This window comes from Anolis sagrei, chromosome 3, assembly GCF_037176765.1.
Source record: "Anolis sagrei isolate rAnoSag1 chromosome 3, rAnoSag1.mat, whole genome shotgun sequence".
NCBI classification, from domain to species: domain Eukaryota; kingdom Metazoa; phylum Chordata; class Lepidosauria; order Squamata; family Dactyloidae; genus Anolis; species Anolis sagrei.
This window is the reverse complement of record NC_090023.1, coordinates 121237517-121263181: the sequence shown is the minus strand read 5'-3', so window position 1 is coordinate 121263181 and position 25665 is coordinate 121237517. Positions and strand designations below refer to the sequence as shown.

The 25665-nt window shown below is 38.8% G+C and overlaps 1 long non-coding RNA gene across 1 annotated transcript; it reads right to left on the bottom strand.

Moving 5' to 3' along the window:
* LOC137096642 (uncharacterized) lies at positions 1-25389 on the bottom strand. The gene is made up of 3 exons (XR_010909573.1): positions 25337-25389; positions 1535-1596; positions 1-612 (listed from the first exon to the last, which is right to left on the bottom strand). It is a non-coding gene; the product is annotated as an uncharacterized lncRNA (long non-coding RNA).
* Positions 25390-25665: the final 276 nt, after the last annotated feature.

The window sequence follows — 25665 nt, the reverse complement described above, 5'->3', positions numbered from 1 at the left end:
TTAGGAATTGTAGGAGTTGATTTTTAAAGCATCTGGAAAGCTGAAGTTTGCCCATGCCTGCTCTAGCTGGATTCACTACATTTTTTAATCTCAGGAAGCAAACAATTCATCCTGGGAAAATCTCTTCATGACCCTCAAAAAGAACTAATAACATGGCGCGAGTATGTTGATAAATAAGATATTGATATTGAAACCTTCCTATTATAGTTCTAACTGTAATGCTAGTAACTGAAGAGGAGCCCCTGAACAGCAAATGCAATTCTGGAAAAACTGGAAGAAAAAAAATGGTACCAGTAAACGTGGAGAGCAAGAGGAAAAGGGTCTATTTCCAAAAGCCATTATGTTTCCCATCATGACCCTGTTCTGCTCAAAATGTTATCCACACTTCTCAAGAGCTTTTGAGATAGCAGAAGCAGAAGTTCGGGAATGATAAGCCTCAGTGGCATCTGAAGAAAAGAACAGAAATCAGGGTGGGAGGAGAGGGAAGGAGGGGAGAAATGTGTGTCTGACAACACTTCACTTCAAACTGTTGATGAGAACATCCAAAAAGGCTCTGTGATAAAGACACTCTTGGAGGTTGAAGCTCCACCCAATGTGTTTCTGACTTTTTCCCTTTAAAAAAAAGGAGAGAAAGAAAATAGTATAGCAGGTCACATCGGAGTTATTATAATTCATTTTGGTTCTTACTCAGATGCATTTCTCCCTCCCTCCCTCTCTCCCCCTCCCTCTCTCCCATCCTCCCTCTCTCTCTCTCTCTCTCTCTTTCTCTCTGTGTGTGTCTATATGTGAGTTTGCTTATCTTAAAAATAAGTTTATTAATATTTTTCAAAACAGGAGATAATCATAGTTATTTCAGTGTGCAAAGGATTCCAAACATATATGAAAAAGATTTAAAAAAAACTGCAGAGAGGAAATACAAAGAAAATCTCTCAGACTATATTCAAGACTATGCTTATCAGACTGGGAAAGGGCTGCCAGGGGCATATCCTGCCTTGCATTCTAAATACATCCCTGAGTATAGTATAAAACCACCAAACATACTGGAAGTACACATCTCATGAGGTTGTTGTTAGATAATATTATAAGGGGCCATTAGAATGTGATATGGAAATGATTTTCCTGCAAGGTGGACATTATAGCATATTTACAAATTAGTATGTGTAATAAGCTTCATTCTTTCACAGAGATCACAGAGTGTAAATTGATTACCTGTATTACCAGGTATGGAGGATTATCCTTTTTAACATGCAGCAAAATCTGATAGATCTGAGAAAATGCCTTCTTTGGATTATGAAAGAGGATGTGTTCAGACAATGTCCTAAGATGTCTGTTATTCTTTATTTGACATTTTTAGGAATTATCTGGGATGGGAAATTTAATAATGATAAAAAGAGAGACTGTTATATTTACAAGAAAACCTTTTTTAAATGACCCTTATTTTTATTTATTCTGCAACAAAAACAAGACATTCATTTGAATTCAAAGAGGGCATTAATCAATATTTGCATTACATTACTCACTAAAAAAAACTTACCCAAATGAAAATGAAAAATAGTATCCTTTATCATATGCTAATCCATCTTTCACCCTTGGCACCTATTTAGAGAGAAGGAATAGCTGCTCAAATTCTGGGAAATCTTAGTGTTTTCATAGGCAAGGAATACTCTGCCAGTACTTACTTTGAAATGTATCCTAAAGAACTTTGTATTCATTGGCAATTTTGCATGCAAGGACAAACCAGACCTAACCTTGTGTTGCTTTTTGGAGAAGTGTTATCTGATGCTTTTAGGCCGTTTAGGCTGCTTTCTCTAATAGTTGGCATTTGATGACTTTGGGGATTAAATAAGCAGGTTTCAAAAACTCTATACCTTCTCTCTCTATTTCACACATTTTTTCATGTCAGGAGGGACTTGAGAAACTGCAGGTCACTACTGGTGTGAGACAATTGGTCGTCTGCAAGGATGTTGCCAGGGGACACCCAATGTTTTGATGTTTTTAATAGGGCTGTCCAACCACAGAAAAATTTGTTTCTAAATTCGATTCATTTTTAGGGGGTTTTTGCGTTTCGTTATTTAAAAGAATTCCGAAATTTTTCTTTAAAAAAGTTCGATATTTACAAAATTTCGGAAATTACGAAACAATTTCGAAACAATAACGAATCGATTCGTTAATGGCGGACGTGATTGCGCAATATGCTAAAAAACCCTCCAAATGGGACAGGGGGAACTTCTGAAGCTTCCCTCTCCCTGTGTTGTTGACTGTTGGTGTGACAATTTATTTTTTTATCACTGATAAAACAAACAACGACTATAAGACTTGCACCAGACATACGGAAATAATAACGAAATAATAACGAAACAATTTCGAAACAATTACCAAACAATTACCAAACAATTATGAAACGAATTGGAAAAATTCGTTTCATTTTTTAGTTGCTCCTGAATGTTTCAATATCGCTTCGTTATAAAAAAAATAACGAACTAATAACGAATTACGAAATTAACGAACGAAACCGCCCAGCCCTAGTTTTTAACCATCCTGTGGGAGGCTTCTCTCATGTCCCTGCATGCGGAACTAGAGCTGAGACGGGAGCTCACCCCACTCCCCAGATTTGAATCACTAACCTGTCAGTCAGTAGTCCTGCTGGCACAAAGCTTTAATCCATTGTGCCACCGGGGGCTCCTTTTCACACTGAAAATATGGCAGATATAAGATGATCTTTTTAGCCAGGATGGGGGGAGCTTTTCAGCTTAACCATTCACCTGTGGACTATGATTGAATTCTGTTGACATTGAAACATTAACTTTATAATTGTTTTCCAGCTTGTTTATTTGGTATCTGTGATCATGATCACACTCTGTAATTGCACTCCTAGCTGAAGTATTGACATGCAAATGAAGCTGTCTTTGCCACACATATTCTTATTAAAATTATTATTCACTGATTGGACTGATTCAGTATGAAACTAGCATATGTGTTCTCCTGGAATGGTACATCTGAATTCAAGACAAACTCCTGCTTCAGGAAAATAAGTGTGCCTTTGTAGCTAAAGTGTAACTAAGTGAATTTCATTTTTTATCTCATTGCCAAGGAGTGCCTTGAAGGAGCTTTCATGAGGAGAATATGAGGATGACTGTATTAATCCTATGGCAATAAGCAGCTGGGTTTCTAACTCATCTCCCATAAGCTTCAGGTAGGTCACCCTAGGGTTTCAATGTTAATGCAACACTCTTTTATGAAAAGAAAAAAAATGGCAATGGAAAACTTTAGCCAAAGAAAGAATTATGAATTTAATCTTCACCTGTAACAATGAAGGCCTTATATATCTATAAGTTGGCATGGGAAATAGATGGTATTGTATAATAGCATTTGGACATGCTCTATCAATATGTGTTCAAATTGGGCAATTATAGAAGGTGGGAAATATCCTCCGCAGGGGCATTGGCATCAACTAGAACATTCTGTGGCAATCTCTATATGTGATGGCAACTCCTGTTATCACCCATACTGTTTTTTATTATTGTCGCCACTACAGTGAAGCAGTGGCTGACAAAAGGTGGACAGAGCAAGGCTTTAAATTGGAACCAATGTGGGATGATAAAAACTCAGAGCAAGGCATGATGAGCTATCAGAGACTGATGGCAAAATTTCAGAATCACAACCAGCATAATACAGCTAAAGCAGGCAATAAGAATGTCCTGCTCTCAACCTCAAACAAGATTCAGGGTTCTCAAGTCAGAATCAAGAGGTATCTGATGTCAAAGCAGTTCAGTGTGAAGTAAGCCGTAAGGTTCTGTATCTGACCTGTGGCTTTTTATTCCTGGTCTTTTCTACAGGTAAAGCTTTTCAACTGCATTTGAATAAGCTAGATAAATCCTCCTATAGAACCTTCCTGTTCACTGGTGGATCCTATTGAAAGTTTCCTATAGAGAGTGAATGGGGTCCAGAATGGGGTTTACAGTACGTGGCCATTTAGGAAGAGCCAGAAACCTATACTCAGCATGAATTGATCAGTGACAGTCTTCATAACGCAGAGTAGCTTCTAGTAAGTACTCCAGGTTTTTCAGCTGTACTCCAACATTGGCCTACTTCAGGCAAAGTCAGGGGATATTCTGGAGTTTGTTTGGAACTATGGACTATCCTGGGGTTTCAGGAAAGTCTGGATAGCTAGATTGGTTTAATTCAGTCTGAATTGTTGTCCATCAGAAGGAAGAAGGGATGGATTTTGCTTATGGCCACAGAGTTCCTCAGTCACCTCTGATGATATCATTTGGGTGCCCCATTCTGACAAGATATGACCATGGTGACTAGATGCTTGAATTGAGGTCAGTGGTCAGCTAGGAGCTGATGGCGGGAACATAAAGGAGGTGACAGCTCATCAAGGCAGATGCATTTCCCAAGTTGTCTAGATAATGGCTCCAAATTCAATATATATGCTGGATATCAGGTTTCTCCAGGGCAGATTTATATCAGGTTAACTTGCTGCTGTAGATATGCTCCTATATTGTTGATTGAAGACTTTACTTCTAAAAAGATCTAAACCACATGACATTACATCACAAGAGTTTTGAGACATGAAACAAGTATCACTATTTTTCAGTTAGGGGTGGGGTGTACCTTCTAATTATAAACATAATTATATTAAGGGGGTAGCACATCACAATCACTGTTTCTATTTCAAACTTCTCTACCTCTCTATCCATTTATCAGTTTCATGAACATATATGTGCCCAAAAATGGATCCCTGCAAAAGGAAGATTCCAAATCATGCAGGAAACCTAATCCATGGACAAGTGTTTATACAGAACAGACCAGAAAAAGGGAGATAACAACATTGTGACAATACTGCTTGATAACTCAGTGAGAGAAGGTTCTAATCTTCCCATTATATTCAACCAAATCAAGTAGATTTTATTGTTCTTGATTACCTGGAATAGTATGTCCTGTTCCAGGCATCGCAATTCAACAAGGATACTGACAAACTAGATCATGTCCAGAGAAGGGCAAGCAAAATGACTAGAGGTGTGGAAGCCAAGCCTATGAGGAACAGCTAAGGGAGATGGATATCTTTAGCCTGAAGAAAAGAAGTCTGAGAAGGGAGAGAATTTGTTTTCTGCAGTTCTAGATATCAGAACACAGAGTAATGGGTTCAAATAGTAGGAGAAGAGAATCTACCTGAATATTAGGAATAACTGTTAAAGTATGTTCAGCAGTGGAATATGCTTCCTCTGAGCATGGAAGAATCTCATTCTCCGGAGGTTTTTAAGCCAAGATAATTTGCTGGGCATGTATGGCAGTGGGTTGGACTGAATGGCCCCTGTAGTCTCTTTCAGTTCTAAAATTCTATGGTTCTACCACACATCAACTTCCAGACTTAAGAAGCAGTCATGAAAAAGAGCCTATTATTATTAACAATCTAATTTCCTGGCAAGGAGGAAGGCATAAAATTCAAAATTTGGTGTTACAGTCCCCTTCATTTTGAAAAATCTGGATTTTAAAATGCCCCACATATATTTCTAAGTATCCAGTCATGATCACTTCCAGATGAGAACCAAGACAAGACTGAGATCATCTGAACACAGAATATAGAGCTGGGTATCATCCATATGCAAAGAGCTCCCTAATAGGCAGACTACACTTCTCTTAGGCTCAATCCACACTGACCACTTTATGCAGTTTCAAACAGGTGCAGATGATTACATACATTAAAAAAAATCTTGTAACTAATTTGAACCTGGATGGTGATTATGCAAGCCACAGAGCATTGATACACATTAAGGGCTTTCTTTTGCATGCTTTGGTGGATGTTTTTTTTTTTTGTCTGGTTGCATGCTTTGCATGCTTTGGTGGGCATTTTTGTCTGCATTAAATCATTGGTGTAGGTGGAGCTTTAATGGTAGAAAGCTCACACTCAGTTGAGTTCCTTTAGGAGATATATTATTTGAGCTTTAGGATATTTCATTTCCAAACATACATATGAGTAAAATATAAATGGAAGTCAATAACACATATACTACTATCAGGTTTCATCTGTGCTGTTTCACTTCATGTATACCCTAAAAGCACCAGTGTCTGATATTGGAAGCTAAGTAGGATCAATTCTGATTAGTACTTGGATAGGAGACCACCCAAAATACTATATATTGTAGACTGTTTTTCAGAGGAACTAACAAAACCACCTCTGAGTATCCTCTGCCTTAAGAAAATCCCATGACAATCATGGGGTCACAATAAATCAACAGCTTGAAAGCATATGCAAACTTTCAATTGTAGTCCAGAATCCTGCTGGTGATTTACATTAATTTAAATGTCACAATGGTATGACATCATAAGTATGCAAGGGACCTGCCAGTATCACCTTGCCCAACACTTCACACCCTGGATTCAAACAGCCACTGTCAAGGTCCCCCATGACCTTCTAGCAAACAAACTAGTCCAGTGTGGGCTAGACAAAACTACGGTTAGGTGGATCTGTAATTGGTTAAGTGGATGAACCCAGAGGGTGCATACCTATGCTTCTTCTTCATCCTGGAAAGAAGTGACGAGCAGAGTGTTGCAGGGTCCTGTTCAACATCTTTATTAATGACTTAGATGAAGTGTTCGACGGCATGATCATCAAGCTTGCAGAAAAAATGAAATGCAAAAATACAGAATGGGGGACACATGGCTCGAGAGTAGTAAGTGTGAATAAGATCTTGGAGTCCTTGTGGATAACAAGTTAAACATAAGCCAACAATATGATGTGGCAGCAAAGAAAGCCAATGGAATTTTGGCCTGCTTCAATAGGAGTATAGTTTCTAGATCCAGGGAAGTAATGCTACCCCTCTATTCTGCCTTGGTTAGACCACACCTGGAATACTGTGTCCAATTCTGGGCACCACAATTGAAGACAGATATTGACAAGCTGGAATGTGTCCAGAGGAGGGTGACTAAAATGATCAAGGGTCTGGAGAACAAGCCCTATGAGGAGTGGTTTAAAGTGCTGGGCATGTTTAGCATGAGGAAGAGAAAGCTGAGAGGAGACATGATAGCCATGTATAAATATGTGAGAGGAAGTCATAGGGAGGAGGGAGCAAGCTTGTTTTCTGCTGCCCTGGAGACCAGGACACGGAACAATGGCTTCAAACTACAAGAAAGGCGATGAATCTGAACATTAGGAAGAACTTCCTGACTGTGAGAGCTGTCCAGCAGTGTGGTGGAGGCTCCTTCTTTGGAGGCTTTTAAACAGAGGCTGGATGGCCATCTGTCGGGGATACTTTGAATGCGATTTTCCTGCTTCTTGGCAGGGGGTTGGACTGACTGACCCACAAGGTCTCTTCCAACTCTATGATTCTATGATGGGCCATGGAGCTTCACAAGAACAGTTCCACTGCATCATCACTCAAGTTATAGCTGTTGCATTTCCAGACTTCTAGGATAAGTACACTGCTGGCACTTTATGCCTCACTAGCATCTAATAGAATCCAGTCTGCTCTCTGCTTTCAGCTGTTCCCAGCTTTCACCGAACTCTCATTCATCTCTGCCTCTGCCTCAAAACAGCCTGCTTTTTGTATATTCATACACACACTTTATATCAGCAACTGTGTGATTGGAATCATACTCTGAAAACTCTGATTTCTAACACTCAAGAAAAAAGGTCTTTAAGTGACGTCCCAATAAGAAAGCATGAACGACTCAATTGGCCCATTGACAATCAGTCTCTTTGACAGTCTTTGTCATAGCCATCAGTTGTAATATTTTCAAATCATTTCACCCAAAGGCTAATATGGACAAAAGAGAAAGACAGACTAGCATTATATGATAACTTAAATAGAAAAGCCTGGGTGTTGACTGATAATCAACTATCACAACATGGTGGTAACTCTCAGCTAACAAGGTGCAGAACTAACTAAAGACATCTCATTAGCTGAGAGGTACCACCATGTTGTGATAGTTGATTATTAGTCAACATCCAGGATTTTCCATGTACATCAGGTTACATTGTTGTATGAAAACACTTTCTCATGATCTATTGTGCTGATGATTAAAAGGAACAACTTTTCTCTCTCAGGCTCAAACTACACTGCCATATAATACAGTTTCAGAATGCCATTTCAGAATCAAAAAAGTATTGAAATAGGTAATATTTTTTAAAGTCTAAGGAAAATAAAATTGCAAAAGTCTATTATATATTAAAATATTATTAAAATTAGACACATAAGTATATCTAATTAAAGACTTATGATTTAAGGCTCAAAGAATGTGTGCCATAATATCTATCTAGAGAAATGGGAAAAGAAGTGAAATGCAAAGATTAAATTCACAAGATGTTATGAACTATGCGAAAATTTCTACAAGATGATGTATAGATGGTACATGATGCTAAAAGGATTAGCAGATGGAACCATTTTTTTTTTAAAAAATGGTTGTTGGAAATGTCATCAAAAAGAAGGAACTTTTTACCATATGTGGTGAACATGTCCTAAATCAAAAGAAAAAGAACATTGAAAACATCTAAAACATTAAAGTACTACTGGAGTCAGAAGCCTTTCTGTTGAGAATTACAAATTCAACACTACTCTTTGATACTCTTTGATACTCTTTTTATACATGGTAACTGCCTCAAGGATTATTTATGCTTATTGTTGGAAACAAGAAGAAATTCCCACCCAAGATTTATGGATTACAAAAATGTTGGATATGGCAAAGATGGACAACTATGGCAGAGATGGGCAAACTGACTAGGCTTATATAATCACCAGATCCTTCCAAATCTGAAGAATGGCAGCCTTTTACTGAATATTCAAAAGAAGAAAAGAAAATGAAAATATTAGATTTTTTTGAAGCATAAGGGAAAATTAGTTGAACAGGAATATAGAAATAACAAGAAAAAATAGAGAAGTTGGTGACAAGAATTACAGGAAACTCACTGATATCTAAAGAATTATGGAAAGTTAATCTACCAGAAATAGGAAGATTTATGACAAAAAGACAGATTTTTGTTTTGTTATGAACAAGACAGTAGAGACTGGGTATGAAGTAGTAGTTAGGGCTTTCTATTTCTCACCTTTTTTGTCTCCTTTATTTCAAAACAATGCACACTCACTTTTCTATCCTTCTGTTTTAGATTGGAAATGTTCTTTTTCGTTTTTAGCATCATAGAAACCTTTTTGTATTTGATAACAATGGAAGGAGGTGAAGATGTAAGATGTTAAAAATGTTCTATATCAACTCTTCTACCCTTCCCCATTCATCATATCTTTGCAATAAAAATGATATGGGAAAAAGAATGCAGATTAACTGCATCAAACGGGATTATATGGCAGTTTAGGCTCAATGTGGTCCAATCTGCATTGCATGAGTTTACACTAACCATCAAGGCAGTGTAGATGGGACTTCCATTTCTAGGATGACTGAAAGACTCTGGAATAATCTCAGAGCACTCTTTTTAGTCACCACAACTGATCTCATATGAGATTGGCGATATCAATTTCATTGAAAGCATTGTATTTTTTTCTGTCCATGTTTTTGAAGAATCGGCTATTTTTGGGCATTGATAGAATATTGAGGATTCTAAAAATAGTTAAATATTATGAAAAAAAATGATTATTTAATCATAGTGTATTAACAATATCACTATTATGACATGAACTTATTTTGATATGCACAGAGCAAGAAGTATGTTCTACAAGACACATCATATGAGACAAAAAAGTAGATGCACAAGAAAGGAACAAGTGACTCGTTTTGTATTTTCAAAAATGAAATTATTATGTTTAGAGTTGACTTTTCTAAATTCAGCTGGTAAAGGGGTTTGCAATCCCATTTCACTCCTCTGATAAGAGGGTTTTTTTTTAAAAAAAAGCTGAAATGCAAAATGAATATATCTATTTGAAAGTAAACATCTCCCTCTGCTGACTATTTTGTGAAATTCAGATGCTGTTACTTTATTAACGAAAGTCTATCAGACAGGATGGATCATCCACTTCAAGTGGTTGTGTGCAAAGGTGACGAGTATCTCACTCACAGAGAGAGAGAGAGAGATTGAGAGAGAGGACGAAGAGAATGTGCACAACTCCTACAGAGAGCCTTGCAGTCTACTTTGTGCCAAATACCACCACTGAGAAGAAGCCAGGTGAGTTTTTCATAGAGTCCTGGCAAATCCTCTTCTGATCTGAGTAGGTAGGTGATCAGTTTTACTATTTTGATATTTGCCAAAAGTAAGAAATGAAGGCACATAACAATGACAACATAATCCCCAAAAGAAACTCATAGAATCATAGATTTGGAAGAGACCACAATGGCCATCCAGTCCAACCTCCTGTCAAACTCTCAGTGTGTTTTTTTCTGAGCCCTTTGAGCTGCAAATGCTTCACTCTGAAGAATAAGAGGAAGACATTTTGGACAGAGAGTCTTCAAAGATAACTTGTGCCATGTTAGCACAGGTGGGCTTGATTGCCATTTCATTTCACACAGTGTGCCTTAATCTGAAGAAGGACACCTTTATACAGACTTAGCTACAGGAAGGATGTATAAGAACGATGGAAGTGAGAACAGCAGATGGGAAATGACCGAGAAGTTACAGAGAATAGGCAGTGAATACGTGGGCAGTAAGGTAGCAGGATATCATCTTCAAGTCTTGTCATTATTGTACTCATAGTCTAGTGCATCAGTCATCCAAAGAAACACAAAATACTCCTCCTACACTCATCTACTCATTTCCTCCCTACACTCAAGCAGTGCTGAGGAAAAGCATTTCCACTACCAGAATGCCAATTATAAATCACCCTGGTTCATATTGCTCACACATTTTCTAGGATTTATTAGTTATTACCAAATGATTATTGCTGCGCTCCAAGCTCCCTGCCCATTTGCCTTTTAAATAATTAAGCATTCCAACATCAAGTGAAAATCTCCTGTTCCTTTTATCAGTCAGCCACATGTAGTCCTAAAGTGCTTGGCCAATTTTTGTACATTATTAATAAATGGAAAATTAGGTAGAAGAAAACCAATTAATATCTGAAGGATTGCAAGCAGGACTACTAGGCCTCCGTTTTTAACTGGAGAAGTAATAATAAATGAAGGCATAGGAATACAGTTGTTACCTTAGCTACCTGTTTGTGCCACAAATGCCAAACATCCATGCATCTTTTGATAAAGCAGGCACTCACATGTGTTTAGAATTTAAACAGCACATTTCCATTCTTTTCCTAATTAGTTCAACCCTATTTTTTTACCTTCATTTTCCCCATTTTGTTTGGCAAAAGCACACATCTGAATGTAGTTAATCTTAACTGCTGAAACATTCCAACTTATGTATTGTCAAAGGCTTTCATGGCTGGAAACACTAGGTTCTTGTGGGTTTTTTCGGGCTATAGAGCCATGTTCTAGAGGCATTTCTCCTGACGTTTCGCCTGCATCTATGGCAAGCATCCTCAGAGGTTGAGAAGGTCTGTTGGAAGTAGGAAAAATGGGTTTATATATCTGTGGAATGGCTGGGGTAGGGCAAGGAGCTCTTCCCTGCTGCAGTTAGGTGTGAATATTTAGTTGATCACCTTCATTAGCATTTGAAGGCCTGCCTGAGTCTGGGAAAATCTGTTGCTGGGAGGTGTTAATCTGTGCCTGGTTTTTTCCTCTCTGTTGTTTAGCTGTTATAATTTTAGAGTTTTTTAATACTGGTAGCCAGATTTTGTTCATTTTCATGGTCTCTTCCTTTCTGTTGAAATTGTCCACATGCTTGTGGATTTCAATGGCTTCTCTGTGTAGTCTGACATGGTGGTGGTTGGTGTGGTCCAGCATTTCTGTGTTCTCAAATAATATGCTGTGTCAAGGCTGGTTCATCAGGTGCTCTGCTATGGCTGACTTCTCTGGTTGAAGTAGTCTGCAGTGCCTTTCATGTTCCTTGATGCATGTCTGGGTGCTGCGTTTGGTGGTCCCTATGTAGACTTGTCCACAGCTGCATGGTATACGGTAGACTCCGGCAGAGGTGAGAGAATCCCTCTTGTCCTTTGCTGAACATAGCATTTGTTGGATTTTCTTGGTGGGTTTGTAGATTGTTTGTATGTTGTGTTTCCTCATCAGCTTCCCTATGCGATCAGTGGTTCCCTTGATGTATGGCAGGAACACTTTTCCTCTGGGTGGATCTTCATCTTTACTCTTGCGGCTTGTTCTTGGTCTTGCAGCTCTTCTGATGTCTGAGGTGGAGTATCCATTGGCCTGGAGAGCCCAGTTGAGGTGGTTCAGTTCATCTTGGAGGAGGTGGGGTTCGCAGATTCTTTTTGCACGGTCTGCCAAGGCTTTAATGGTGCTTCTTTTTTGACTTGGGTGATGGTTGGAGTTTTTATGTAGATATCTATCTGTGTCTAAGGGTTTTCTGTAGAGGGTGTGACCCAATTGTTGATCTGGTTTGCGGATGACTAGGACATCTAGAAAAGGCAGTCTTCCTTCATTTTCTTTTTCCATGGTGAACTGGATGTTTGGGTGGATGCTGTTAAGATGGTCCAGGAACCTGTTGAGTTCTTCTTCTCCATGGCTCCAAATGGTGAAGGTGTCATCCACATATCTGAAACATATCGTGGGCTTTTTGGTTGCTGTTTCCAGCATGTGGACAATTTCAACAGAAAGGAAGAGACCATGAAAATGAACAAAATCTGACTACCAGTATTAAAAAACTCTAAAATTATAACAGCTAAACAACAGAGAGGAAAAAACTAGGCACAGATTAACACCTCCTAGCAACAGATTTTCCCAGACTCAGGCAGGCCTTCAAATGCTAATGAAGGTGATCAGCTAAACATTCACACCTAACTGCAGCAGGGAAGAGCTCCTTGCCCCACCCCAGCCATTCCACAGATATATAAACCCATTTTTCCTACTTCCAACAGACCTTCTCAACCTCTGAGGATGCTTGCCATAGATGCAGGCGAAACGTCAGGAGAAATGCCTCTAGAACATGGCTCTATAGCCCGGGAAAAAACCCACAAGAACCTAATTCCAATTTATGTTTGATGTCAGCTCTTCATTGTGAGACCTGGGAACAGAGGGATTACTTACTTAAGTGATCCCTCATTGTCCGTTGCCTTCCAAGTGTAGTGTCTTGGTGGTGGACATGTCGGTGACTGTAGAGCCCTATTCCTGATCCGCATATTTTTTCCACAGTGAGGGCATCTGTTTACAGGTGGAAAGCGATCATGGTCTGGGTTGGCTTGACACGCCTTCCTCTTGGCATGCTTCTCTTTTTCACCCTTCATTTGTGCCTCTTTGAATTCCACAGCACTGCTGGTAACAACTAACCTCAAGTTAGAGCACTCAAAGACCAGGGCTTCCCAGTTCTCAGTGTCCATGCCACATTTTTAAAGGTTAGCTTTAAGACCATATTTAAATTTCTTCTCCTGTTTATCGACATTCTGTTTTCCATTCCTGAGTTGGGAGTATAGTAACTGCTTCAGGAGATAGTGATTGGGCATTCAGACAACCAGTGAGTCAAATCTCATTATGTGTTCGAAGTTTTCCAGATATACAAGAGCTAGGAATCAAATCTACCAGACATGACATGTCCCAATTTGATAGGGACAGTCCTGCTTAATCTGTTTTTGTCCCACTTTATTCTACAAGTGCTTTGCAGATGTCCATGTTTTCATACATGACATTTTGGAGGGTCAATCTTATGACAAGTTTCTCTAGGCATTACAAGAAATTTTGTTGTTTATTTGTTCAGTCGTTTTCAACTCTTTGTGACCGCATGGACCAGCCCACGCCAGAGCTCCCTGTTAGCCATCACCATCCCCAGCTCCTTCAGAGTCAAGCCAGTCACTTCAAGGATACCATCCAACCATCTTGCCCTTGGTCAGCCCCTCAAGAAATGAGACTGGTGAAAAGTCTGTGTGGACATTCTCTCAGGTCCCGAGTTTTTTTGCCCCTCATGGAAAACCTGAAATATGGGGCTCTCTGTAAGGACCCTGAGAGAACTCCCAAGAGCTTTCCTTGAATGAATACATTCATTTGTGATGTGTTCTTCTTTTCCTACTGCAATCCATTTCGCACAACATAGTGTATAGGTTGATACTCACTTCCAAAATCGCAACAGTGGAAGGGTAACAATATTAAGAACATTGTTGTGTAAAATTTCTACTCAGAGCAATATCACAACTCACATAACCAACAGAGTGAAGACCAATATCAGGGATAGATTTAAATATTATGAGAGAGCTGTAAGGAGAGGGACAACCTTTGATGAGTGTTCTTCCTCCATAGATAAGGCTAATTTCATACTATAATTTGTCAAGGTATGTTGGATTCAAGCCATCTCCTTCAGTCTACACAATAGACTGAATTTAAATGCATTGGCTGAAATCCCAGCCAGAGCAGGCCCACTGAATCAGAATATTATATGTGAATATTGACTTCAAATAAATGGCCATTGATTCCATGGGTCTACTATAAAAGGACTAAAAAAACTGAATTAGACATTTCTCTAGTGTCTCTGCTTATCTGAATAACTGGATAAAAATGCCCCCCCACATAACCATTATTAGAGTAATAACCACAAGAGACGCGGCAATAACATCATTAATAGACGAATCCGATGCTCTAAAGATCAACACACCATAGGAACCTGGAATGTAAGATCTATGAGCCAGGGCAAATTGGATGTTGTTATTGATGAGATGTCAAGACTAAAGATAGACATTCTGGGGGTCAGCGAACTGAAATGGACTGGAATGGGCCACTTCACATCAGATGACCACCAGATCTACTACTGCGGACAAGAGGAACATCGAAGAAATGGAGTAGCCTTCATAATTAATAAGAAATTAGCTAAAGCGGTGCTTGGATACAACCCAAAAAATGACAGAATGATCTCAATTCGAGTGCAAGGAAAGCCTTTCAACATTACAGTGATCCAAATATATGCCCCAACCACAGCTGCTAAAGAAGCAGAAGTAGATCAGTTCTATGAGGATCTGAAGGAACTACTGGATAATACACCAAAAAGAGACATTATTTTCATTACAGGAGACTGGAATGCCAAGGTGGGAAGTCAAATGACAACAGGGATCACAGGCAAGCATGGTCTGGGAGAACAAAATGAAGCAGGACGCAGGCTGATAGAATTTTGCCAGGAAAACTCGCTGTGTATAACAAACACTCTCTTCCAACAACCTAAAAGACGGCTTTACACATGGACCTCTCCAGACGGTCAACACCGAAATCAGATTGACTACATCCTTTGCAGCCAAAGGTGGCGGACATCCATCCAGTCGGTGAAAACAAGACCTGGGGCTGACTGTAGCTCAGATCACGAACTTCTTATTGCCCAATTTAGAATAAAACTAAAGAGATCAGGGAAAATACACAGACCAGTTAGATATGATCTCACTAACATTCCTAGCGAATATACAGTGGAAGTGAAGAACAGATTTGAAGGACTAGATTTAATAAACAGAGTCCCAGAAGAACTATGGACAGAAGTCCGAGACATTGTTCAGGAGGCGGCAACAAAGTACGTCCCAAAGAAAAAGAAAAAGAAAACCAAGAAGGCAAAATGGTTGTCTGCTGAGACACTGGAAGTAGCCCAAGAAAGGAGGAAAGAAAAAGGAAACAGGGATAAGGGGAGATATGCCCAGTTAAATGCGCAATTCCAGAGGTTAGCCAGAAGAGATAAGGAACTATTTTTAAATAAGCAATGCATGGAAGTGGAAGAAGACAACAGAATAGGAAGGACAAGAGACCTCTTCCAGAAAATTAGAAACATTGGAGGTAAATTTCAGGCAAAAATTGGTATGATAAGAAACAAAGATGGCAGGGACCTAACAGAAGCTGAAGAGATCAAGAGAAGGTGGCGAGACTATACAGAAGATCTGTATAGGAAGGATAATAATATTGAGGATAGTTTTGACGGTGTGGTGAATGAGTTAGAACCAGACATCCTGAGGAGTGAGGTTGAATGAACCTTAAGAAGCATTGCTAACAACAAGGCAGCAGGAGACGAACTGTTTAAAATCTTAAAAGATGATGCTGTCAAGGTGATGCATGCCATTTGCCAGCAAATATGGAAAACACAAGAATGGCCATCAGACTGGAAAAAATCAACTTATATCCCCATACCAAAAAAGGGAAATGCAAAAGACTGCTCAAACTTCCGTACAGTGGCCCTTATTTCTCATGCCAGTAAGGTAATGCTCAAGATCCTGCAAGGAAGACTCCAGCAATACATGGAGCGAGAGTTGCCAGATGTTCAAGCTGGGTTTAGAAAAGGCAGAGGAACGAGAGACCAAATTGCCAATATCCGCTGGATAATGGAGAAAGGCAGGGAGTTTCAGAAAAACATCTACTTCTGCTTCATTGACTATTCTAACGCCTTTGACTGTGTGGATCATAATAAATTGTGGCAAGTTCTTAGTGGGATGGGCATCCCAAGCCACCTTGTCTCTCTCCTGAGGAATCTGTACAAGGACCAAGTAGCAACAGTAAGAACTGACCACGGAACAACAGACTGGTTCCAGATTGGGAAAGGCGTACGGCAAGGCTGCATCCTCTCACCCAACCTTTTTAACTTGTATGCAGAACACATCATGCGATGTGCGGGGCTGGATGAATGCAAAGCTGGGGTGAAAATTGCTGGAAGAAACATTAACAACCTCAGATATGCAGATGACACCACTCTGATGGCCGAAAGCGAGGAGAAGCTGAGGAGCCTTCTAATCAAGGTGAAAGAAGAAAGCGCAAAAGCCGGGTTGCAGCTAAACGTCAAAAAAACCAAGATTATGGCAACAAGAATGATTGACAACTGGAAAATAGAGGGAGAAACCGTGGAGGCCGTGACAGACTTTGTATTTCTAGGTGCAAAGATTACTGCAGATGCAGACTGTGGCCAGGAAATCAGAAGACGCTTACTTCTTGGGAGGAGAGCAATGTCCAATCTCGATAAAATAGTAAAGAGTAGAGACATCACACTGGCAACAAAGATCCGCCTAGTCCAAGCCATGGTATTCCCTGTAGTAACCTACGGATGTGAGAGCTGGACCTTAGGGAAGGCTGAGCGAAGGAAGATCGATGCTTTTGAGCTGTGGTGTTGGAGGAAAGTTCTGAGAGTGCCTTGGACTGAGAGAAGATCCAACCAGTCCATCCTCCAGGAAATAAAGCCCGACTGCTCACTGGAGGGAAAGATACTAGAGACAAAGTTGAAGTACTTTGGTCACATCATGAGGAGACAGGAAAGCCTAGAGAAGACAATTATGCTGGGGAAAGTGGAAGGCAAAAGGAAGAGGGGCCGACCAAGGGCAAGATGGATGGATGGCATCCTTGAAGTGACTGGACTGACCTTGAGGGAGCTGGGGGTGGTAACGGCTGACAGGGAGCTCTGGCGTGGGCTGGTCCATGAGGTCACGAAGAGTCGGAGACGACTGAACGAATGAACAACAACAGTGCTAAATTAAAAAAAACACATACCGATGTTTGTGACTCAATGTTTTTCTTGCTGCTCTAGTAACAAGAATCAAGGTATAAAAATCAACAGGTAGCCACAACTAATATCTTGTAAATCCACAGGAACAGATAGATTTAGCAGAAACCATGCCTCACAAAGTGCTTGGTTGTTACTATTAGGGAATAATCACATTCCCTGCAGTATTTAATTTATTAAACACTCAGTAAGGTGGAAAAGAATGTGTAACCTGAGAAACAGCACAGAGGAAAAGAGATGTCAGCTTCCTGAATAGGAAGTCAAAGAAGCCTCATTTACACTAGTTTCTCTGAGGCTCACCCAGAGGATAACCTTGTAGCTGAATGCTCCAAAGGTTTATGGCTGTTAGTCCTGGATGGCGATTGTGTTTCTTAAATGTGCAGATATTTTATTTATTTTCTTGTTTGCAGCATTTTGCGCAATCTTTCAGCCAAAAGTCTCCCAGAGCGACTCAAAAATCATACATTTGATACTTTCTTCCTCTCAGGCTTACAGTCTAATGGTGCATGACATGCAATAAAAGGAGGATGATAACAGTGTTTACACCCAGCAGATATTGACTGCTCTTCTCTCCTTCAGAGGGCTTGTCTATACAAACTTGATAGTAGAGACTTCTGTCTGTCCTCATAGTGCTCTTTCAATTTTGGTCTCTATTACGGAGGGAATCAGGTTAACCTGATATAGCCTCATGTTATGAGAAGTCGGGGGGTGGGGGTGCTCTGAAATTTGACTGAAGCTCAAGAGTATCCTGAGTTTTGACACAGTGTGGACAGCATGACCAGGTCCAATGCAGATCAGTCCACTGTCTGCATGGGCCATCACCATCCCCTTTTCTCTCTTCTGCTGTCCAACCTATGATCCTATAGGTGTTTGGAACTTCTGCTCCTAGAATTCCTGACCATAGGACAGGTAGGCCAAGGCTTCTAGGAGTTGGAGTCCAAAACATCTGGAAGAGCAAAGGCCGGACACCACTGCTAAGCTATTGTGGTTGTTACTTAATATATTATGCTTAATATCATTGATCTGTCACTGATTTCACAGCATACACACACACATATACATTCCCCTTTGTAATCCACTCTGTAAATACTCATATTCACAGTAAGAAATGTGGTTTCAATAATTTGATTTGAAGTAGGAGATATAAATATTTAAATACATACAAATTAAAAGTCACTAAGCAGGTTTGGGTGAGAAATAAAAAAGAGGATAACATTTGTATAACTCCTTGAAGTAAGATAATTAATAGCAATAAGCAGCATAATGGCATAGATTATGCAGTCTGACAAAAAACACACCCCCAAAATTGTATTGTATTTTTCTGTTTTTATAAAATCTTACAGAACAACATTAAAATTGAATGAATGAGCACTTTCCATGGAACAGCCTGGAATAATTCCATAGCCCTCCCATATTCATACATCTGCAGCTCTCAAAGCCTTGATTCTCAGCCATCATGATTCCAATAAGTGGAATAATTTCCTGGGTATCTCTGCAGAGCTTGTCAGTGATACTTCTAAATTGGCTGGTATATCCGTTTATTAAATAATATTTCAATCCCTGGCTTGCAACAGCATGAAAGCATGCTGTCTTCATATTCTGCTTGTTTCTTTCCAGCACTTGAAAGCTTCCAAGTAGCATCAATAACACAGAAGGCAGAAACTTTTGGTATTCCAAAATGAACATATAACTCCTCCTTTTATATATCCAGTAAATGTTATTAGAGAGCTATGAGATAACCTCTCTTGCATAATTTCACCTAGGTTTGGAAGTCAGCCTCCACAGCTCTTTCATAATAAGCAGAGGCAGAACATTGAAAATAGCCAAGTAAAGGGGAAGGTTTTCAGGCTAAGTTGGCCTGTTATATTATGAATTCTGAAAGTAGATTTCATGCTGGCTCTGGCTTGTTACACCTAAATTGCCTGAGGTCTTCATTAGATGTAATGCTAAGGATGTTCTACTCAGAAGTTCAAATCAAATACACAGAAAAGAAGCGGGCACAACAAATAGGTCTTGAGGACATAATTCTATAGCACTCTTGAAGCTAAATAGATGTAGACTTAGTGCACACTTCAGCAGGAGAATGGCAGAAGCATGTCTACTCAGTCATGAATTCCACCAGTTCCATTAGGGTTCACTTTCAGGTAAATGTGCAGAGAATTTCAGTCTATATTCAGTCTTCATTTTAGCATGGTATTATATATGTAAAGGGACCAAAGGAGGAGGAGAAGGAAGACATGAAAGAGAAGGAGTGCATCTACACTGCAGAATTAATGTAATGTGACAGTACTTTAATTGCCATGGCTCAATCTATGGCATTCTGAGATTTGGTGTTCCTTTGGCCGAGTATACTAAAATTGTATAAAACTACATGATTCCAAAGCACTGAGCAATGCCACTTAAAGTAGTGTCAAACTGCAATAATTCTACAATGTAGGTGCACTGGAGGAGGCGGCATTTCGTACTCTTATGTTAAATTAGCTTAGTTGAGGCAATGACCATAAATCTTATTGTAATGCCATGGTATAATAAAAATTATTGTGTGAATAATAAAACATAAAGTTTGTGAAAGACAGTGGCTCTAATGATAGCAAGACTGGTAATTCACTTCTAGTTTTTTTCCAGACATTAAGAAAGCTATCTGAAGTGCAGAAATTATTTGGGTATTAGGTTGATCACCTCAGATAATCCATATAAATATTGGACTGCAACTTGGAACATATTCACCATTCCATGTCAAAGCCTCCAGCCACCTCTGCTCTAAGGCTGCATAACTATGGTCCAACTACAACTAATCGGTTTTCAAGGGCACATGAAACTAGTCTTGATTTAGAACAGTGGTTCTCAACCTGTGAGTCCCCAGGTATTTTGTCTTACAACTCACAGAAATTCCAGCCAGTTTACCAAATGTTAGGATTTCTGGGAATTGAAGGCCAAAACATCTGGGGGCCCACAGGTTGAGAACCACTGATTGAGAAGGTACACTTCTAAAGTGATTAAATTCACAAAATCTATTGAACAATAAGTTGCCTGTGTGGAATCTGTGTTAACTTGGTGGGTATGCATTTATACTACAGTAAAAGGATGTAGGATTTGGGTCTATATAGGCCTCATCATACTAGAGGGAAGAAAATCCAATTAAAATCCAGTTTCTGCCTCTTGCAGAACTCTGGGGTTTGTAGTTTAGGGAGTTTAGCTGCTGAAGGCTCCTCCTACAAACCTCAGAATTCTGTAGGAGGCAGAAACCAGATTTTAAGTGGATTTTTTTTCTCTCTAGTGTGGTATATATGATAGAATGAGTTGAAGAATTGGTAAGGCTTCATTTCCTAGAAGAGTGAAGCACTATTTAATAGTGGTTTGCCTTTAAAATATTTTATTCATTAGATAAAAACATGTTTTATTGCTCAACAAAAATGCTAAGGATGATGGATCTTTTCACCACTATGGAGAAATAGTAATTAAGTATAGCCCCCTTAACAGATGATATTCCAGTAGCCCACATATTTCTTAAATATTGGAGTTCTCAGGAAGGACAAGTTGGTACCAACATTAGCTTAACTCTGTCCCAGAGCATTTGGGTCTTTATTGATTTCATCCAAAGCAGTATATATACCTGCTGTAAAACTATGTATTATCTTTATTTAGTTTGTTTAAATTGTTTAAATTCATTTGATCTGCATGCCACTTAGTGATCTCATAATGGGAAAAGAGAATATTTAATCAACAAACACATTTTAGGTGTTTCTGCAAATTAATATGGATTATATCGCAGAAATTGCTCTTTAATACCTTCAGGAATATCAGTCAGAAACTCAGGAAATAGTGAAACGATGATGATGAAGAGATCTCTAATACTTCACAATCCAAATCACAACTATATTTATTCCCTGAGTCTTTGTGTGGATAGCAATATTAATTCATTGCATTTGGTTTTTTCTTTCACAAAGTCTGTTACATGGTTGTGTTTTTTTTCCTGACATTCTCTGTGTTGGTTCAGATACCCAAACTGCTCTGTGTACAAAGTTGCAACTAAAGTTTAGAAGGGCTGTGATTAGCCAGTCATAGACTGCGTTATTACTAGGGGTAGGCAAAATTCTACTGCTTGATTCAGATTTTGGATAATTTTGGAGATCCAGCAACCAAACTGCCAGAAATGGGTTGGCAGTTTGGAGCCTTCCCAGAATGAAAAATAGAATGCCTAATCTTTTGGCTAAAAAATTGGTGATTCATACTAACTTTTCACATTAGTATTTTGACTGTTTGTTTGTTTTACAAGCATAAGCAGCAACCTCTCCATAATAAGGTGACGGGGCTGAGCGGTGAACTCAGCCGCACTTGCTGTGTCATGTTTATCAGACAACCAGAGGCCTTGTTCTATCCATTCTCCTCCCCTCTTGTGGCACACACTACTTGGACTTTTTATTCCAGAAATGTCTCTTGTGTGTTTTTTAAAATGTTATTGGTAAAATTTTTAGAAATTTCCCAAAAAATCAGTGGATTAGTGAAATGTTTTGAAACTTGACAAGCTTGCAGTAGTAAATGTGTCCTACAAGTGTGGCAAGTTTTATCTAGATAACCACAATAAAGACAGAGAGATGAGCCTCTAAATTTTCCCCATTGGTTCCAATTGACTGAATCTTCCTGGAATGAAAATGGAACTCCAGATTTCAAATTACACATCCAACCCCCCCCCCCCAAATGTCCCAATTTTTCCCAAAAATCGAACCAAAATCAGTAGGGATTTCTACCATTTCACTCACCCCTAGTTGTTACTACTGGTTTTTGTTTCACATCAATTGGTATCTCCATCATAAATCCCTAACATGAAGTTAGGGACAGGAATAAAACAATAGAAACAATTCTCAAAGGGTTGTTTTGGCTTTACAAACACATCCTGAACTACTGTGGTATAAGCATCAGCATCATAATATCTATTTATACCCTCCTATTTCCCAACCAGGGCCAGTAGACAGCATGAAGTGTCTATCATGGGATTTCCTTGACAAGATTTGTCCAGATGCAGTTTTCCTTTCCTCGAGGACAAGAGTGACTTGCCCAATGTCACCCAGTGGGTTTCAATGACTGACTCAGACTTTGAACCCTGGACTCCATAGTCATAGTCCAATACTCAAATCTCTTTATAATTTGACTGTATTAGCACTGCTCCAGTTTCTCCAGCTCGGTGTTTTCCATATTTGTGGAGTTACAAACCACGCTAAAACAATCTTTAAATAAGTGATCTAGGTTTTTCATATTTGTAATACCTTCTAGCTCTTCTGAAGCAAATGAACCTTTTTGGAGGCTCTGATGCACAAGATTAAAATATACTTTGAGATCCATGATTACTTCCTTTTTATATAAGAAATAAATAAATATTTTCTTTTGAATCAATGCTTGAAATCCTTTGGATATATTTTTTTTGCAGAGCTCTACTTTCCTTACAAATGGAAAATCCATTGTCTATGGAAATTGTCCTCCCCCACCCCTCAGCTCTTTCTAAGAGCCAAATTGATACTTTCAATTTGCATAAATGAGTGCAATCATTCTCTGAAAATCAAATTTAGGCTTTCAGTGATATTTGTCCTAACAGTTATTGAAGACATAATATGCCTGCATTGTAACTAATTTACTACTTATGCCGGTTATTATATGATATTACTTAATCTGCCTTAGAATATCTCACTTCACAAGTACTTTCTTGTGTTTCATTTCTACAGCTCTGTTTTAAGCATACAAATGTGGTATTTCTGCATTGGTAGTTTCAATATATTTGCATTGAAAATGTTCAATATTAATTTTGTATAAAACAAGACATTCATTCCTTGCAGGAATGTCAATTTTCTTATTCTCAAGATTGATAGTGAAATGAACTGTATCCTACCTTAGAAACCTGTTATTTTCTAATGCGTCTCTCCACTGTATTTCAAAAGGGGATTCCGAAATCTATAATGCTCCAAAATTCAAAATTATCCACAGTGAAAGGCTGAGATGATACCTTTATTTTCTGATGGTTCAAAGTGCACACATTTTGATTCATGAACAAAATCATTACAAGTATTGTATAGAATTACATTTAGGTTGTGTGTATAAGGTGTATATGAACTATAAATTAATTTCATGTTTAGACTTGGGTCCAATCGCCAAGGTATCTCATATATACAGATATTCTAAAAATAAAAAAAATGAAATCCAACACTTCTAGTCCCAAGAATTTCAGAAAATGGATACTTGGCCTTTATTCATTCATTCATTCATTCATTCATTCATTCATTCATTCAACATTCCACCTTTCTCTCTAAGCAGACTTCACAGTAACTCATAAACTTTTTAAAAACAGGGTAAAACTTTTAAAAATGATGCACACAAAAGTTACAAAAAGCAGATGGTAGTTCAGTTAAAAATACAAAATTAAACCAATAAAATATACAAATAAAATAGGGATAAATGGGAAAACTCATAAAAATAGATAACATCTCTATGCCTTTCATAGTTCTTTTTGCTAAATACATTACAATCCAAAGTTTTGTAGGAATGAAAATGTCCTTTATGAGACCTGATACCTCTCTTCTTTAATATTTTCTAGACTATGAAATAGAAATGTGGACTTCAAGAAATTCAGCTATCTCATTTGATGAAAAGCATGTAATGCTGATATTTCCTGCTTCAAAAAATAAAAGATAGGTGAACTATTATTTCCATGGGACAGATTTCCATAAATCAGGAGTAGCTACAAAAAAAAAAAAAGCACTCTTGTTATCACCAAACATACCTATAATGGAATGGGAACAGAAAGAAAACTTCCACCTGAAAATATTATAAATCAGGTAGGTTAATAGAAAAGATATAGGCATTCAGACAGTGTGCCTCAAAGCCATCTAGAACATAACCAGTACTTTGAATTCTTCCTGGAAATGAATCAGTAGCAGTGAAGCTACTTCAACAGATGGTGGCAGAGGTGGGGATGGGGGAGACATGTTCCCCATAAGCAGCATTTTGGATTTGTGGAAGTTTCTGAACAGGCAGTCTTACATAAAACATGGTGCAATAATCCAATATGATACAATTCAATCTGACATCGCAGAAAGTGGCTAACCCTGGCAAAAAGGTTTTAACTGCACATGCATGCCCATCCCATACAGCTTAATTCCAGACTGACATACTATATCTTCTCATACGAACCTACCCAGGCCCTGGCACTCACAGGAGAGGCCCCGCTCGCAGTTCTAACACCATAAGGGGTGATTGGTGGAAACATGATAAAGGACCTTCTTAATAGTTTTCCTTATACTTTGGGATGGCCTTCCTAGGAATTAGAATGGTCTCCTATTTGTTGCCTTTTTATTCATGTGTATGTGTGTGTGTGTAAGCTGTTTGAGTTTCAATTTTGAGAGAATGGTTGGGTATAAAGTTATCAGGCTACCTTCATTTGAACATACTCTACTGCCTTAGACTGAAGGAAATAATGCCTTATAAGAAATTTGTCACTACATGATTCAAATGATGTTCTCCTTCATGAAGGATATCACTGCAGGGAACAAACAGTGCTAGGTTTGGAAGAGTAACTCATTGAAAAACTTATCAGTTGATTAACAGTAACCAGCACAATTTTTGGAGCATCATATGTTTCTGGGTATATTTGACTTGCTCGTTCCAAAAATGACATCAGTTTCCCCATTTCAGCTCTAGTGTGGGAGATACATAACATATGCCATATACCACTCTTCACTCTGCTTATCTATAAAAATCAGGATATTTTCTTGTAGTGTTTACATTAATATCTTCTAAGCCTGAAGAAAACATATTAAACATTAAAAGAAAAGTGTACTACATGAAAACTCACTTATTCTATACCAAAAGCACAGATTTATGATACAGATTGTAATGGACTCATACCTTTCTGGCTAGGCCGCAGCTTTTAGAGACAGTGAGCCGCCTCCATCTTGGTGAGGGAAATGCAAGGAAAGTCAGATCAGCAGAGGGGAGGAATTTAGCTATGCCAGGATTGGCTAGGACAGATGGGAGGAGCTGGAGCTGTCAGTGAAAAGAGGCAGGCAGCTTCTGTCAGGGAGAGAGAAGGGTTTTAATATCACAGAGAGAAGGGTTTTAACCAGCAGAAGAGAGAGATTGGATTTTAGATCTGTAGGGAGAGGGTAGTTCTTGAGTAAGCTGAAGATTTCCTGAGGGAGAGTGTTTGAAAGGCAGGTGTGGCTATAGAGTGGCCT